This window comes from Pezoporus occidentalis, unplaced genomic scaffold, assembly GCF_034315485.1.
Source record: "Pezoporus occidentalis ecotype Australia unplaced genomic scaffold, CSIRO_AGI_Poc_V1 ctg46, whole genome shotgun sequence".
Lineage (NCBI taxonomy): Eukaryota > Metazoa > Chordata > Aves > Psittaciformes > Psittacidae > Pezoporus > Pezoporus occidentalis.
In genome coordinates, this window is record NW_026915791.1 from 7,984,902 (window position 1) to 8,000,277 (window position 15,376).

Consider the following 15,376-nt stretch of genomic DNA (forward strand, 5'->3'; position numbering starts at 1 on the left):
GTCTCAGTAGTGACTTCATCAAAACTCTGGAAACATAGAGTCTGAGAAGATAAAAGTGCACCTCAGGCCAACAGTCCTGTAATTCCTCCATAATTCTGTATTCAGGGAGAAGCCATATGCCCTTTCACAAAGTTTAACTGTTCCCGTGGACACTATTCTGTTTAACAATTTTACATTACAGCTTTTGTAGCATTCCATGTGGCCCCTGTAAGAGTCACCTGTGTCTCTTGGCTTGGAAATGTACACTGAAAACAAAGTTTCTCAATGGATTTTCTTTCTCATTATTAAGACAGAGAAACTGTCACCTTTAAGACTGGCTGTGAAATCAGTTCATGGACTACTTCACCAAGTGAGAAAATGGTTTTCCATACAGATCCCCAAGAATAACCCACTTGAAGTACTGTGTGCAGTTCTGGTGTCCTCAACAGAAGCTGCTCCCCAACATGAAGCTGCTGGAGCAAGTCCAGAGGAGGCCACGAGGATGCTCAGGGGCTGAAGCACCTCCTGTATGAAGACAGGCTGAGAAAGTTGGGGCTGTTCAGCCTGGAGAAGAGAAGCTGATGGAGACCTCATAGTAGCCATCCAGTATCTGAAGGGGGGCTATAGGGATGCTGGGGAGGGACTCTTGATTAGGGACTGTAGTGACAGGACAAGGGGTAATGGGTTAAAACTTAAACAGGGGAAGTTTAGATTGGATATAAGGAAGAAGTTCTTTCCTGTGAGGGTGCTGAGGCACTGGAATGGGTTGCCCAGGGAAGCTGTGAATGCTCCATGCTCCATCCCTGGTGGTGTTCAAGGCCAGGTTGGACAGAGCCTTGGGTGAGATGGTTTAGTGTGAGGTGTCCCTGCCCATGGCAGGGGGTTGGAACTGGATGATCTTAAGGTCCTTTCCAACCCGAACCATTCTATGATAATAATTCTAAGTATTCGGTCATTTAAACGAAGCCCCAAACTACCAAGTTACTAAAAATGTTGCTTCTTTGCCCGCAAATAATTTTCAAAATACTGTTGCTGTCTGAATACCTGGTGTCTGAGCATCACCACTGCAACCTAGGAGACTCTTTCCACATTTCTGAAAAGTCCAGGTAAAAACCTACACCCTGATATTACTTTTATTCCGCTTCTTTGTGTTTTCATCTCAGCTTTTAGTGTGATGCCTTTTGCAGCTGCTCCGAGCTATTCTGCGAAATACTCAGTGAGGATAAAATCTCTCTATGTGTATTTATGCGCAGTTGTATGCACACAAGTATGTGTATACAAGCCCACACATCTATATACAAACACCTGGCTGCAAAGTTTCACTGTTAGGACATCTCAAAGGCCATTTCAGATCTTTCTGTGTTTAATCATTCCTGCCCACACTGGCAGGTAGCTTCAAATTAATATCTTCATATCTTGCATCGCTACTGGGTACACTTCTGAGGTTTTTCATTTCCTCAGAATTAAGTGAAACTGTTCAGAGACACTGGAAGCTAATTGTGTTTTCCCTTCAATGACTGCTGCTGTTGCGTTGATGCACTGTGAATTTCCTATTGCTCTTTGTATTGGTCCACCCAACTCCATAGCGCAGAGCTACCCCATCTAACTTGACTCCTTGCTTACTATTTCCATCCTTGTCAGTTGAAAATGTTTTTTTTTTCACCTTTACCATAAACTGTGAGCAGTTTTCAGCTCTGGCAGCTTTTGGTTGATTTAATAGAATTATAGGATCATAGATTAGTTAGGATTCATAGAATAGTTAGGGTTGGAAAGGACCTTAAGATCATCCAGTTCCAACTCCCGTGCCATGGGCAGGGATGGCTCACACTAGACCAGGTTGTCCCAAGCCCCATCCAACCTGGTCTTGAACACTGCCAGTGATGGAGCATTTGCCACTTTATTGGGCAACCTGTTCCAGTGCCTCAGCACCCTCACAGTAAAGATCTCCTTGCCCACAGCATGTTCTTTGTTTTGCAGAGGTCTCAAATTCTGTGGTTCATCTAATTTTGTATTAATAGACTGATTAGTGGGAGAGTATTCAGGTTTGCCCACACATTAGCTGTTGCTCAGAACTCTTGGTGATATTTTCTATTGGGTCATGCTGCTAGGCCTGTGTAGACTTCTAAGCACAGCTACTATTACTCTTGCTTTTATTTCTTCTTGGCCATTCTGACTGCTGTCTTTCCAACGAAGTGGCTATGATAAAGTGCAGTGTTATATTCCCTCTCATCGACATGAACAGAAAAACTGGAAACAATTATGTGTCTGAATCCCAGAATTCCAGTATTTTAGCTTTGGTTTTTTTTTATCATCAATATCCTATTTACTCAACAGTATAGTCACATAATGGCAGATTTCTTTCAACAGCTTCTCCCTTTCCCTTTATTCTATTCCTTTTATGCTGTTTATGCAGTAAAACACAGAAAATGGGAATACCCAAAAGAATCATGGTAGCAGTCTACCACTACATGAGACAGGGTTTGCTGTGGGGGAAACAGACCTATAGTGGGAATGAAACCACACATTCCAGTGGTGGTAGCTGAAGTTATTTTCTGCAGAGTTGTTTCTCACATTACCTCTCTGCTATTTTGCCATGGGGGTAGCCAGCCAGTCAGAGACACGACATCCTCTTTAGGTTGTTATGAAAACAGCAAATTCCACCGTTGGTTTTCCACTGGGATTAAATGAAGTGCTCAGTAAACAGAATGGTCCTACCTAAGGCAAGTCTTATATTATATTGAGAGGTAACTGCCATTCCCTTGCTGTCTTTCATCAGTTCACAGTATATGAAACAGCCAAACCGGTAACTATTTACATAACTTTCTTCTTGAAGCATCCCAAAGGCTTTACAGGGATCATTTTCCCTACTGTTAAAACACAATAATCTTTAGCACCCAGTAACGCTATACAAAATTACAGGACAGGAAATAGAACACCAACAAAAATCCCATGCCCAGACTAAGTTTGAAGGTATTTTGCTATATAGTGAGCAGATTTTAGCAGAAGGCAAAGGTTTACTGTCTTGGACAAGTAAATCCTCTGGAACAACCCAACAAAGCTCTCCTATCCATGTGCTTCAAAATGGCTTGAGACATCAACACCTTGGAATCAAAACCATGTTCAAGCTTCACAGACTATGCTTTCTTAGGCTGCCACTAAACTATTTTATAGTGTGCCTTTTTGAGGAACCCAGCCAGGAAACTGTGTCAAAATCGACAGCCATTTGCCGACAGTCATTCAATCAAGCATGGTATGCAGGCTTTGTACATAATGCACTGTCACTGTCCTGAATAAATTATAAGCACAGAAATAAAGCAATGCTGGCGAAAACAAGCAGCTTCTTCCTTAAGACAGAGGAGGAACAGCCAGAATATTTAAGCGCAGCACACAGATAACAGGTACTAAACTCTTCCTTGAGTGCAGAAGGACTATCACAATATAAAGACATTATAAAGGCAGGTTTACCTGCATAAGGTTCTGTTTGATCATTATTCTTCTGAATTGTTTCTATTTTAGTAACTGAATGTTAGTGACTGCAAAGAGATTATGAAGATATAAAGATGGGTAATACAAATAACAAGATGGATTAGCATTAGTGAGAAAATGAGAAAAAGGAGATAAAGGCATTAGAGCAAGGAATAAGCAGCCTATGCAAGATGACAGCCTCAAGAAATCAGCTTAGGTCAACAGAGCTAGTAAAAGGAAGGGAAATATTTCCTACCCAAGTAGATTAGCAGGGATCTCTTTTCAGGTATTTGGACGCATCTGTTTATTCTGATTGTGACACTGTGTTTAGAACTAGGGATGTGCCACCTGAAGGACTTTTAATAGTCACTTAAAATGTTGCTACAGCTGAGCTGGCTGTTATAGAGGTATGAGCATGCTGCCAGCTAGGTAAAATACTTGCTGCAAGCCCAAAGGATGCAAAATGGCTTTTTGGGGTGGGGTTGGAGGGGGAAAGGAAATCCTGTGGTTGCAATATTTAAACAGAGAAGTAGAACATGAGTCCTACTTGGGAACTTGGAGGTGTTTGACAAGAATCAAAAACATCCTTCTGTTACTTGACAAGTATTGAAGCTTTTTCTTTAAGCTGAAGGAGAATAAAAGGCATCTGTAACATGCTGACTAGTAGCAAAACAAGCGATAGTCTGTGGAAATCAGTGTCCTCAGTAGCAGGCTCTGTCTCAACATGGAACAAAGCGCTGTGGCTCTGAAGTTTAGAGCACTGCTGCCATCTGCAGGGGCTCATCCTTGATGACACTCCAAACTTCGTAAACTTGGGGGAATCTAAATGGCCTCTGGAAACCGGCCCATCCAGCACCACACTGTGGTCAGTATGTCAGACTCCATCACGATTGCTCTTTTGTTTATACCACCCTCACTTGGACCCAGAAAGACCAAATACATCCAAGGTCAAACTTCAAACGAGTCAAAGGTAAATTGGGTCTATAGTTAGCAGTTTTATTTCACTCCCCTTTTTCTGGCTGTGCCCTTCCTGTGAGCTTATTTCTAGTACTGCAAAACGTACACCTAGTCTATTATGAAATGTTGCAAAACTGATAAAAATTAAATTTATTTGAACTACTGCTCTATATAGAGGCATAATTGCTCAACATGGAACAATCCTGCCCTCAGCTCAATGCTAGTCTTGTATGTGCTCAGGTACTTATATCTTACTTGTATAATATAAAGGCAGCACATTACAGAATGCATAAAAGAAGAATCCAGGTTAGGGAAGGAAAAACATTTCCTGGAATAGACAGCTTAGTGTTTGGTGCAGACAGAGGATAAAGGAACCAGTCAGTCCAAGTGTTACTGGTGGTATATGGGACCATCTGCAGTTTAGATTGTCTGCACAAAAGACATGAGGAATGACGGCTAGAAAGAGTTAGGGATGCGATCATGTAAAGACAGAAGCTGTATCCATCTGTGGATGCAGATGGATACAACTAGAACAACATATGGGACCGAGTAGTAGGGCAGTAAATGGGAGAAAATGGGATTATTTAGTGCTGGTGTTAGGTGTAAATTAATGATGAAGTTACATGTAAACCCTTAGTATACTAGAATGAGATGAAGATTGTTGCGCTGACACACATGGAGGCTACTAGACTTGATTAGGTAATATACTCAGGAACACAAAATATAGTACTGTGAGCTAAAGACACTGAATGAAGAATCATGATGCCCTTCATGCCCTGGGATTACAGGGGTCTGTACAGTATGTCAGAGATGTTAGAATAGACTGGAATAGAGTGGAATGGACTATATTAATTGGAAAGAACCTACAGTGATCACCTAGTCCAACCTCCTGACCACTTCAGGACTGACCAAAAGCTAAAGCATAGATCTGTCCAATGTTTTCTTTAGACCTTCTCTTGTTATTACTGTACTTAAAAATACCTTGTTATCTAACACAACACTGGCCTAATTCAACTCTAATTGAGCTTTGGCCTTTTGTGTCTTTTCCCTGCACATACAAATCACAGCTCTGCCCATGTGTTCAAGGCACTTACTACTGAAAAGAAACATAATGAATTCAAATATAAGGACGAGTGTGAGTTTCAGACATTATCCCTCTAAATCTCAATTCTAAGCACAAAGTAAATGAGGTAGAGCAAACACGCTCCTGCTTTTGCAGAGACTAAGAAAACATCTAGACTTCTTTTCATATGAAAGTACTGGCTGCCGAGCCATTTTTCCTGGCCTCAACAGCACTGAAGACAAACATATTCACTTCTGATTCCATCAAAGTTCTGACTTATCTCTGGCATCTAACACATTGATTTGTTTCTCACTTGGAGAGTTCAGGTCGGGTCAATTTCTGACTCTTCTTGATTTTTCTTCCTCAGGGTTCTCCATCCTACATTCAGCACAAGATCACTTGCACAGCAGAGATAATTAAATATTTAGGATAGACAGAAAATACTTCTCTTTGTGTGAACCCCAGATAAGGTGAAAAAACAATCCTCACCTTCCAATGCCTTTTATTTGGTAAATGCTTTGCTTCTCAAAAAGCCTAATGTCATGGACAGCAGCAACAGCAGCTTGTTACTGACAAACTTTAGTTTTGAAAGTATTTGAGGTTAAAGCACAACTTTAAAAGGAATGTTGAAACTTACTTTCCAGCTTTGTTTTTGTGATATGATGATTAGACCCTGCAGCCTTGAACCTGCTGTCAAAAACCTCAAGTCATAGCAAACAATAGAATCTTTCCAGTTTACTGGTAATACAGGCTGTAGAGCTCCTAAGTGACTGAAATAAGCCTGAAAGTGTCAATTTTAGGCTCTGAAGCCTTCATCCCTAAGAAGGCATGAGCTCCATCTTCTCTGGTACAGATTCTTCATGGACTGCAGCGAGTATCTTTCTCTGCCATGGAACTCCTCTTCCTCCACAGACCTTGGTGTCATTCTCGTGTTCCTCACTCTTTGTTCCCTTCTTCTCACTCCATTCAGCATTTTATACTCTTTCTTAAATATGCTTTTAGAGATACCACCCACTTGACTGTGTCCTGGGGTTGGTCTGTTACGGAACTGACTGCAACTCATTGTGTCCAGCACAGGGCTGCCCTTTATATCTTCCCACAGAGGCCACCTCCCTCTGCCCCACTACCAAAACCTTGCCACCTACACTCAATATAAAGTGACATTATAAAGGATATGAAACTAACTTCTGCTCACAGGTGCTTTATACTCAGGGCCTTGTTGCTCAGGGTATAGCAAGGTAATACAGTGGAGAGATGACTATACGTGGGACGCGCATTACAGAAAACGACAGGCAGATCGTGTTGGAAATAGGAGTCTGAAGAAGACAGTAGTCATGATTTGTGCAGTAAAAGTGCACTATGGAGAAACAGATTTAATCCCAGCCTTTGCCATAAAGTGACTGAGCAGTACTTAGCAATTATGTAAAAAAAGGATGACCAAGTTCTCCAAGCTTGGGAGATGTTTTTCCTTCAAGATAGCAATTTACAGCTAAAAGATTAACTGAATGAGTATCCAATCCTATTTTCATAGTAGCAGATACTTAGAACAAGCTGAGTATTCTCGGTATGACAGGACACACTAAGGAGTGTGGCATAATCCCGAGAGGATTTACACTGAGTGAGCTCAGACCGTTGCTACCTAAGCTCTCTCTGGGCTTCCTAGTTCAGCCCAAAAGTGCCTGCCACCACACAGCTCTGTTTGCACCACACTGCAACAGAGCTAGAAAGCTCCATAGACCTGAACTGGCTTCTCATGGAACCTGCAAGTTGTGCCTCTGAATCCACAGTATGGTTAATCTGCAACACAGGTAAATCATCCACACATAATTAACTGCACTTCTAGTCCAACAACACTTCCCATATCCCTGAAGCTTCACTTTTCTTCACTTTCTTTGCTGCACCACCCCCCTCACCCCTGCTTTGACTCCGTATTTTCTACTTCAACATGTAAATTGGCAACCAAGAACTACTTGTTCAACCTTTTATACACCTTCTCTTTGACAAGACAGAGTTTAAAGCTCAGGGTTAGGCATCTCATTCTTGTTCTAGAGAATTTACTTCAGGCTTCCATTATATTCTTTAAAACACTGTCCATTTTGAAAGTCAACAGTCAGGAGAACTTCAGAAAGTTAAATGGTTTCTTTAAATAAAACCACTTGTTCCACACTTTTCATTAAAGCTTTATACCAGAATCAGTCTGAACACAATGCAAGTCAGCTCAGAGAATACAAGCACCTGGACAATTTTAGCCCCACTTTTCAAGACCTAAGACTAGTAATCATTTTCTTCTAAGAAAGCAAGGAATATTTTTACTATCCATACAGTTTCGATTAGGCATCCAAGGAAGGAGATACATCACGCTTTAATCTCCGGAGCTGAAAAATAAAGCCTCATCTGTATTAAACAGGAATAGCTTGCTAGGCAGATTTCCCAATTTTTCAATTACTGAAATAGTATCGCATATTGGCTCATGTAGTGCAGCGTTATTTGCAACATTATATTTCAAATGCAAATGTCTCCAGCTGAAAAGTGGTTTCAGGTCTGAAATCATTTACCACTTTCCGGTCAACTATAACAAGCACGATTTTCAGTAAATCCAATTGTCCATGCAAGTCCTAGGCCTGGGTTAATGAGTTTAGGACAGCTTCCAGTAGATGATACTAACATTCAGATACTCGCACCCGACACAATGCATGGTTTTCCAGCAAAACTCTGGCCAATTCCATCAGCCACACTGACAACAAACCCAGAATGAGCACACGGCAGCTCTTCATTAACCTGATTTTTCCAGCAGGATCAGCCTCAGAGCTGCCATCACCAGCCCTGCTTCACTTCATCCCGTGGCTTAACTTTCTGTACAAGTAGGATGGCCATTATTTTTCCTACATGCCATGATTACATACGCTGCAATAAGTTACCAATAAGAAATTCAATTAGTATCGCTCCTTGTGTTACAGCCATGGTATCTTAACAGGAGTCATGCCTGCTTTTCCAGAGAGAAAATGCTTTGCTGGCTCACCTATTCATTGATACAGCAGCTTTATTGGGACAGTTAACATTGCATGCAGCATCTTTGCACACCTATACACGGCCTTTGCTTTTCCCTCCAGAGCACTGAACTATACAACTTCCAGAGGATGAAATGAGGGTGGTTTTATCCTTCGCTGGATATCTGCTTCTATAAGCCTAGGGTTACCATTAAGATATAGCAAGTGAATGGGTGCAATCTGTAAAGTCTATAACTTAAAAATAACTTTTTGGATTCGTTTCATTGTCAACTGTTGGTGTTCTGTACATTTCTTCTACAAATATGCAAAATTTCCATGAATTCTCCAAAGATCATGCTAAGCAACTGTATAATCTGTCATCTAAAACAGTTACTGGCAGTAAAACACTGGCAGAGAAGTCTGATCTGCATAAAAATGCACTTACAAGAAGAAAAATCACAAGTGTGCAGCAACAACAACTACAACGAAATAGTGAAAGCTAGTATATTGTAGAATTAATCCCTAAAAGAAGTAAAGTGTCTAGAACCATGGAATGCCAAAACAGATTTAAGGCCATACTGGAGAACTCCAGCCTGGGACCACTGTTGTATGAACTGTGGTAAAGAGATATTCAGTGCTGAACAGGCGAGTTAGAGATGCAGTGAACTTTACGGATTAATCTCTACTACCATAATAATCAGTTATTGGATGTCAGTTCTTCTTAGTCTATTGCTTTAACTTCCTTATAATACTCTTATAAAGGGCGTGAGACTTAGTAAGGGATTTCAGCAAACATTTGAGGAGAAGCTGTGTGTAAAGTGATTGGAGATACTGGGTATGTTGGATAGTGCCACTTCAGCTGTACCCAAATTGAGTTTGAGATAGCTGCTCTTCCTCACAGAACTGATCCTTTTCAGACTTCGTAGAATCCTCGCACTAAAACTAGGCTTGTCTCTGGAAAAGGAAGAGATGCATCTTGCCAGTAAAAAGCTGGCATATTCCTACATGTCCAGGAGCAAAGCACTCAAACTTCTCTACTTGCAGAACACATTAGAGAGAGAAATTGCTCCCGCAGTCATCAAATCAATAATAAACCAATTGGAAGAAGTCAAATCAAGCATTCGTGTGGAGAGAAAAATACTCTTGGCATCATGCCCTGCTCCCCTGTAAATATGTGAGATTCATAAACAGCCCTTTCATCAACATGACATGATCCTTCCAAATGACAAGGAGAGACAGATAATGTGTCAATTGAGACTGCCAGAGAAAGAAGAGATTTTGATTAAGGATTAAAAAAAAAACAAAAAAAAACAAACCATTATTTCATCTGTTACTCTACAGCAGTGCTGATAATACTCTGATGCTCTTGCTGCCAAGATTTCCAGTGTGAAGTAATCAATAACTCCAAATCGTGTTATTCAGAGATAGAGTACATTTTCAGTTCCTGGGCATTATTCTGTGTCCTAAGCTATTTCAGGTGTTCTTCAACTCCGAAACTCTTTCTCCCTCCCAATTATACACTTTTCACTACATCTTCAATTTAAAGTATAACCACCAGATTCTTTATCTCAGCACACTGCTCCCTCCCCTACACCTGCAGAATGGTTTGACATTGGAAGAGACCTCTCAGGATTATCTGGTCCAAGACCCTTGGACCAGCTGGTTGCCCAGAACTACATCCAGTCAGTTTAAGATCTCCAAAGACAGTTACTCCACAACCTGTTTGGGCAACCTGTGCCAGTGCTCAGTCACCCCCACAGAAAATTGAGTCATGGTTGACCGAGTAATCCCACATTCCTTCCTTTGCCTTCCCTATTGATTCTCATCACTCTTGCCATGACACTGCCATGAGAACTTCAACACATTGCTAATATCAGATTCCCCACATGAAAGAAGTGGGTTTCTGAACTTCACAGAAACATTAAATCAGCAATGCTGCCCAGCAATGAGGCATTTTATCCCCCAGGAAGCCACATCTTCAGTGAAAAACCTTCACTGATATTCTGTATGCCCCACCTATAACCACCAAGAACAAATGTGTTTTCAGACACTAACAACCTACAGGTTCAAAAGAAGCTTAGAAATCTGTGAACACTTGTAGATAACACTGCTTCTGCCCCTGCTCAGTATTTATAGAAACTGCTTTGCACTTGTGTAGCTACTTTTGTCTTGATTATCTCAATATGGTTCAGAAACAATTAGTTAAGCTTCACAGCACCTTGAAATGAAGGAAATGTTGAATCGACAGCTAGGGGAAAAAGACAGAGTCATGCTAGATCTAAATGTATAGATATCACAGCTTGATATGCATTTATTTTAGTTTGTGTTACACATGTACGTAACTGTCACCGACTTTAAAAGAACCAGAAGACAATCTAGAGCTGTAAAAACAATACTCATATTCAACCATATAAATACATACTTAGATGCCTAATTTTAAGCAATACATTGCTGGGTTAAAGAAGAGTCTCCATATACTTTGGAAACAACATAGGGAAAAAAAAACCACCTTACATCTGGGGTATCTTTCACCAATGTATCCCAAAGGGCTGCACTGGATTAACAGCTTTCACTGGAATGAGGATATCTACAGTGCACAGTGACAAACCCTTCCCAGCCCACAGGAACTTTAGAAAATAGCCTAGATGAAGTGAAGGGAGAAGGCTGCACTCAACTGAAACTGCAGGGAAGTTCTAGGTCAGCAAAATGCAGTTCCTAGAGCTGAGTAAGCACTGGAGGAAAAAAGTCCACTAATATTCATTGGACTTTCAAAAAAACCAAACCTTACTTTAACTTGCAAAAATAAATCTAAATATGAAAGCTTAAACAGTCCCAAACTATATATTTGAATGTGATTATTCACACTTTATATTCTAAATGGGAAATGGCTGGTTAAGTAGCACAAATCACAATTACAATGCAGGAACTGTACTCCTTAGGCACTGTACTACTTAAGCACTGAATTAATACTGTAATTTGAATCATGAATATCCCCAACAAATCGTTCATAAAATATTCACACAGGGAAAATATTTTACAAATAAATTTACAAACTCAGGCAATAAAATTATGTGATAATTTTCCAAGCATTTTGTGAACAGAAGGAGAATAATGTTCTGAATAAATTATCCATCTGAAATAGCCTCTTATTTTGTGATTGGATTGGCCACAGTAACAGAAAGTACCAACATTTCATTATACAACTGATTTCAATGGAAACACGTGTGGATTATGAAATTGCTGTAACTTATAAGTCTATCTCATTTGACACAGTTGACTTTGACCCTCTACTAACACATTGGGATATCCCTGTCCTAATACTATTCTAGGGAGAAAAGAACTGTATGCCCTGCAAGGAAGGGACTGGTTTCTTCAGTTTTGAAAACCACTTGAACACTATTATCACTCTTGAAATAGATTTTCTTACAGGATAGTTGGGGTAAGACTCATTATTATGTTCAAGGCCAGGTTGGTGTGACATGGTCTAGGATGAGGCATCCCTACCCATGGCAGGGGGCTGGAACTGGATGATAGTAAGGTCTTTTCCACCCCTAATTATTCTACAATTCTATTGTGTGAAATCTAGGTGTAGGCCACCCTAAGGGAAATTGGTAGAAACAGAATCTGATACATACTTCATACCTAAGCAAACTAAGAAAATGCTTTGTTTTGCAAAGGTATTTATTGGTAGTGATGTTTTAATTTATAGAGAGCGTAACAAAAAATTTGGGGGTAATAGCGGTGAGTTTAAATAGAATGGCATCCTCTTCCATTTACATGATATTTTATAAACATCTCCCTTCAAACCAATGCTGTGTATCTATTTACTAAGGATATCTAGTTTAGCATGCACTTAGCCAACAAACACAGATGCTAGAAAGAAACATTACTGGCAATTACAGTCTTTGGAACTCCTTGAACTGAAGTGTTGCTGCCCATCAGCTGAGACCTGTGCACTGCTTAGGTACAAAAAAACCCAATTCCAAATTTGTGTTAAAAATCACGCATACTCTGGTTAAAAATAATAACAGTGTTTTCTAGAATCAAGTCAAAAAGGAGCCCAAGTCTTACTGTATCAAACATACTTAGGGTTGCATCTGTCAAAATACCTTGTGAAAAGAGGCAGGATTAAAATCAGATCAAACTTACTGGGTTACTTATGTTGTTTTTAAAATATAATTGATGATTTTACTACTGGTGAAAACTAGAACTACATTTCATTCAGAAAGGAGTATTTTAATCTCTCTTGCACATCTGCATTCCTACCAACAGTTATTTTAACTCCAGGAGCTTTCTCACTTTGGGGCATTCTATGTTGCACTTCCCATGAATGAGTCTCATTTCAGATTCTAGTAATATATCTCAAGCCTAACCTGCAACATCTTGCATAATTCAAGTCTTGGTGTCTCATGCAGCTTTGCATTTTCATGTAAACAGCTTCTTTTATGCCTCCCACATAACAGAACCCTGAATTTGCAGGCAAAACTCAGTGCTGAATGTGGGTTTCTATGTCTTAAAACTTCTAATCCACAGGCCTACATTCTCATCCCACATTAAATAGCAATTTACAACTGAGATAAATCCAAATGTGTTCAGAAATCTAATTAGCAACATCCAAATGTAAATTTGTCAATTGGATCCATACAAACTAGCAAAATATAAGACAGTGAAAAACCATTGAGATTTAGAAGCTGAAGGGCTTTGAGCCAGATTTGCCCTGTTTTCTGCTATAAAATCATTTCTGAATCTCTAAAATAAGATGACAGTGCATCTTCCTAAAAAGTGTAAGATTTGTAACTCCTTTTGGCTAAGCCCAATAGAGAAAATTTTCTCCAAGACTGCCATATAAAAGAACAATTAAGTATATCAGAAATGGAAGATTGAAAGTCAAGAGAAAATAATAATAAAAATGAACATCCCTGTGTACACAGTCTCTCAAATTATATTTCTTCCAATTTAAATGTATTATGCACAAACATAACTAGATTTAATCATTACAATCCCATAGAACAATGATATGAAAGGAAATAACTCTAAGTTAAAAGTAGCAGAAAAGATGCTCTTAAAGACAACTGGATAATAGAAGCAGCCATCATACACATACATCAAAACAAAGGACTTTAAAGAAAAGCAGAAGCTTCTTCCATCAAGTAGCTTGACATATAAAAGTCAAAATAAGTAAGATTGATAGGTGTATAAAATACTAGCAGGACAAAACATTATAGTTAATCAGCTACCTAAGCAGATCACTTACCCACTGGTTATACCAGGACCTTGCTGCAGAACCACACCAAGCCTGTTCCAAACCACGCTAATACTAAGGAACAGCAACCTTCCCAACACCATTTATCTCCTGCTCTCAGGTGGCTGAGTGCACTAATAGGCTTTAATTGCCCTGATCAGTTTAACCTGGGGCTTCCCTACAAACCTGCCTATGGGCTCAAACGCCTCATTGAAGCTCAGATCAACACCATTAGTCTCTGGTTAAACTGACTGGTGGGTATATCTGTCTACAGTCATGTCGCAACTGTGCTTCTGCTTAGCCATGGACACTATCCTGACCTGTGGACTGACAAGTCGCATTTAATAAAAAACTAGAAAAGAATGAGCCTTGAGCATCATCTCAGATACTATAACCTCAAGTAAACACATTTAAAAGATAAATGTGACAGAATGGAGTTAAAACTTACTGGCATATAGAATCATGGAATAGTTAGGGTTGGAAAGGACCTTAAGATCATCCAGTTCCAACCCCCCTGCCATGGGCAGGGACACTTTACACTAAACCATGTCACCCAAGGCTCTGACCAACCTGGCCTTGAACGCCACCAGGGATGGAGCATTCACAGCTTCCCTGGGCAACACATTCCAGCGCCTCACCACCCTCACAGTAAAGAACTTCTTCCTTATATCCAATCCAAACTTCCCCTGTTTAAGTTTGAACCCGTTACCCCTTGTCCTGTCACTACAGTCCCTAATGAAGAGTCCCTCCCCAGCATCCCTATAGGCCCCCTTCAGATACTGGAAGGCTGCTATGAGGTCTCCACGCAGCCTTCTCTTCTCCAGGCTGAACAGCCCCACCTTTCTCAGCCTGTCTTCATACAGGAGGTGCTCCAGTCCCCTGATCATCCTCGTGGCCTCCTCTGGACTTGTTCCAACAGTTCCATGTCCTTATTCATATGATTTTGGACAAGACAGTTGGAAAACCACAAGTGGGTTTTCCAGTAGAGGAGTTGGACATTTCCTGACAGGCAGGAGGAGCACTGTTCCTATGGCACTAACCAGGATACATATTTGTCAGCTAGGAATTCAAAAGCAGTTTTAAAAACTCTTACCTGGTATTGCTTTTTCTGCCTCTTCAAGCATGAAAACTCTGACCTGTGTGTGACTGAAATACATGGAGAGAAGAAAAGACCAAGGATGCTGGTTGTGGTAACAACCATCACAGTGATGCACATTTGTGTTTCAAAGCCTGAATCACCTCCTGTATGAAAATAGGCTGAGAAAGAGAGACCTCAGAGCAGCTTCCAGTGTCTGAAGGGGGGCTTTTAGGGAGCTTTTTTGGTCCTTTGGATCTTGCTGGGAAATATATGTAGGAATCAAGTCAGGAGCGATGGGTACGGGAGACATGAATTAAAATGAGGTAAAAGTAGAGCATGAAATGGACTGGAAGATTTTGGGTTAGAATGGGAAGATTCTGGGTTAGGACTGATAGGGGAAGAGCAGTGTGAAGGCAACAAGTGAAGGTATGGTCAATAACACCAGCAGGACCCGCAGTGTCAGGGCAGGAGCTGTGAGAGACAGTCACATAGCTGCTGTGGGGAGCCATGAGAGACAGAGATACTACTTGGAAAAGGATTTAAATCTGCCTAAATAATACAGCATTCATATTTTCATAACATTACATAATTTTTGATGATACTGG

The 15,376-nt window shown here is 40.4% G+C and overlaps 1 long non-coding RNA gene across 2 annotated transcripts in view; it reads right to left on the bottom strand.

Moving 5' to 3' along the window:
• The window catches only part of LOC134172461 (uncharacterized), a 43,062-nt gene extending 29,274 nt beyond the window's left edge, over positions 1-13,788 (bottom strand). For both annotated transcript variants that reach the window (XR_009967935.1, XR_009967936.1), the window contains exon 1: positions 13,706-13,788. This is a non-coding gene — a long non-coding RNA (uncharacterized LOC134172461). The remainder of the gene's footprint in view (positions 1-13,705) is intronic.
• Between the last annotated feature and the right edge of the window lie 1,588 nt (positions 13,789-15,376).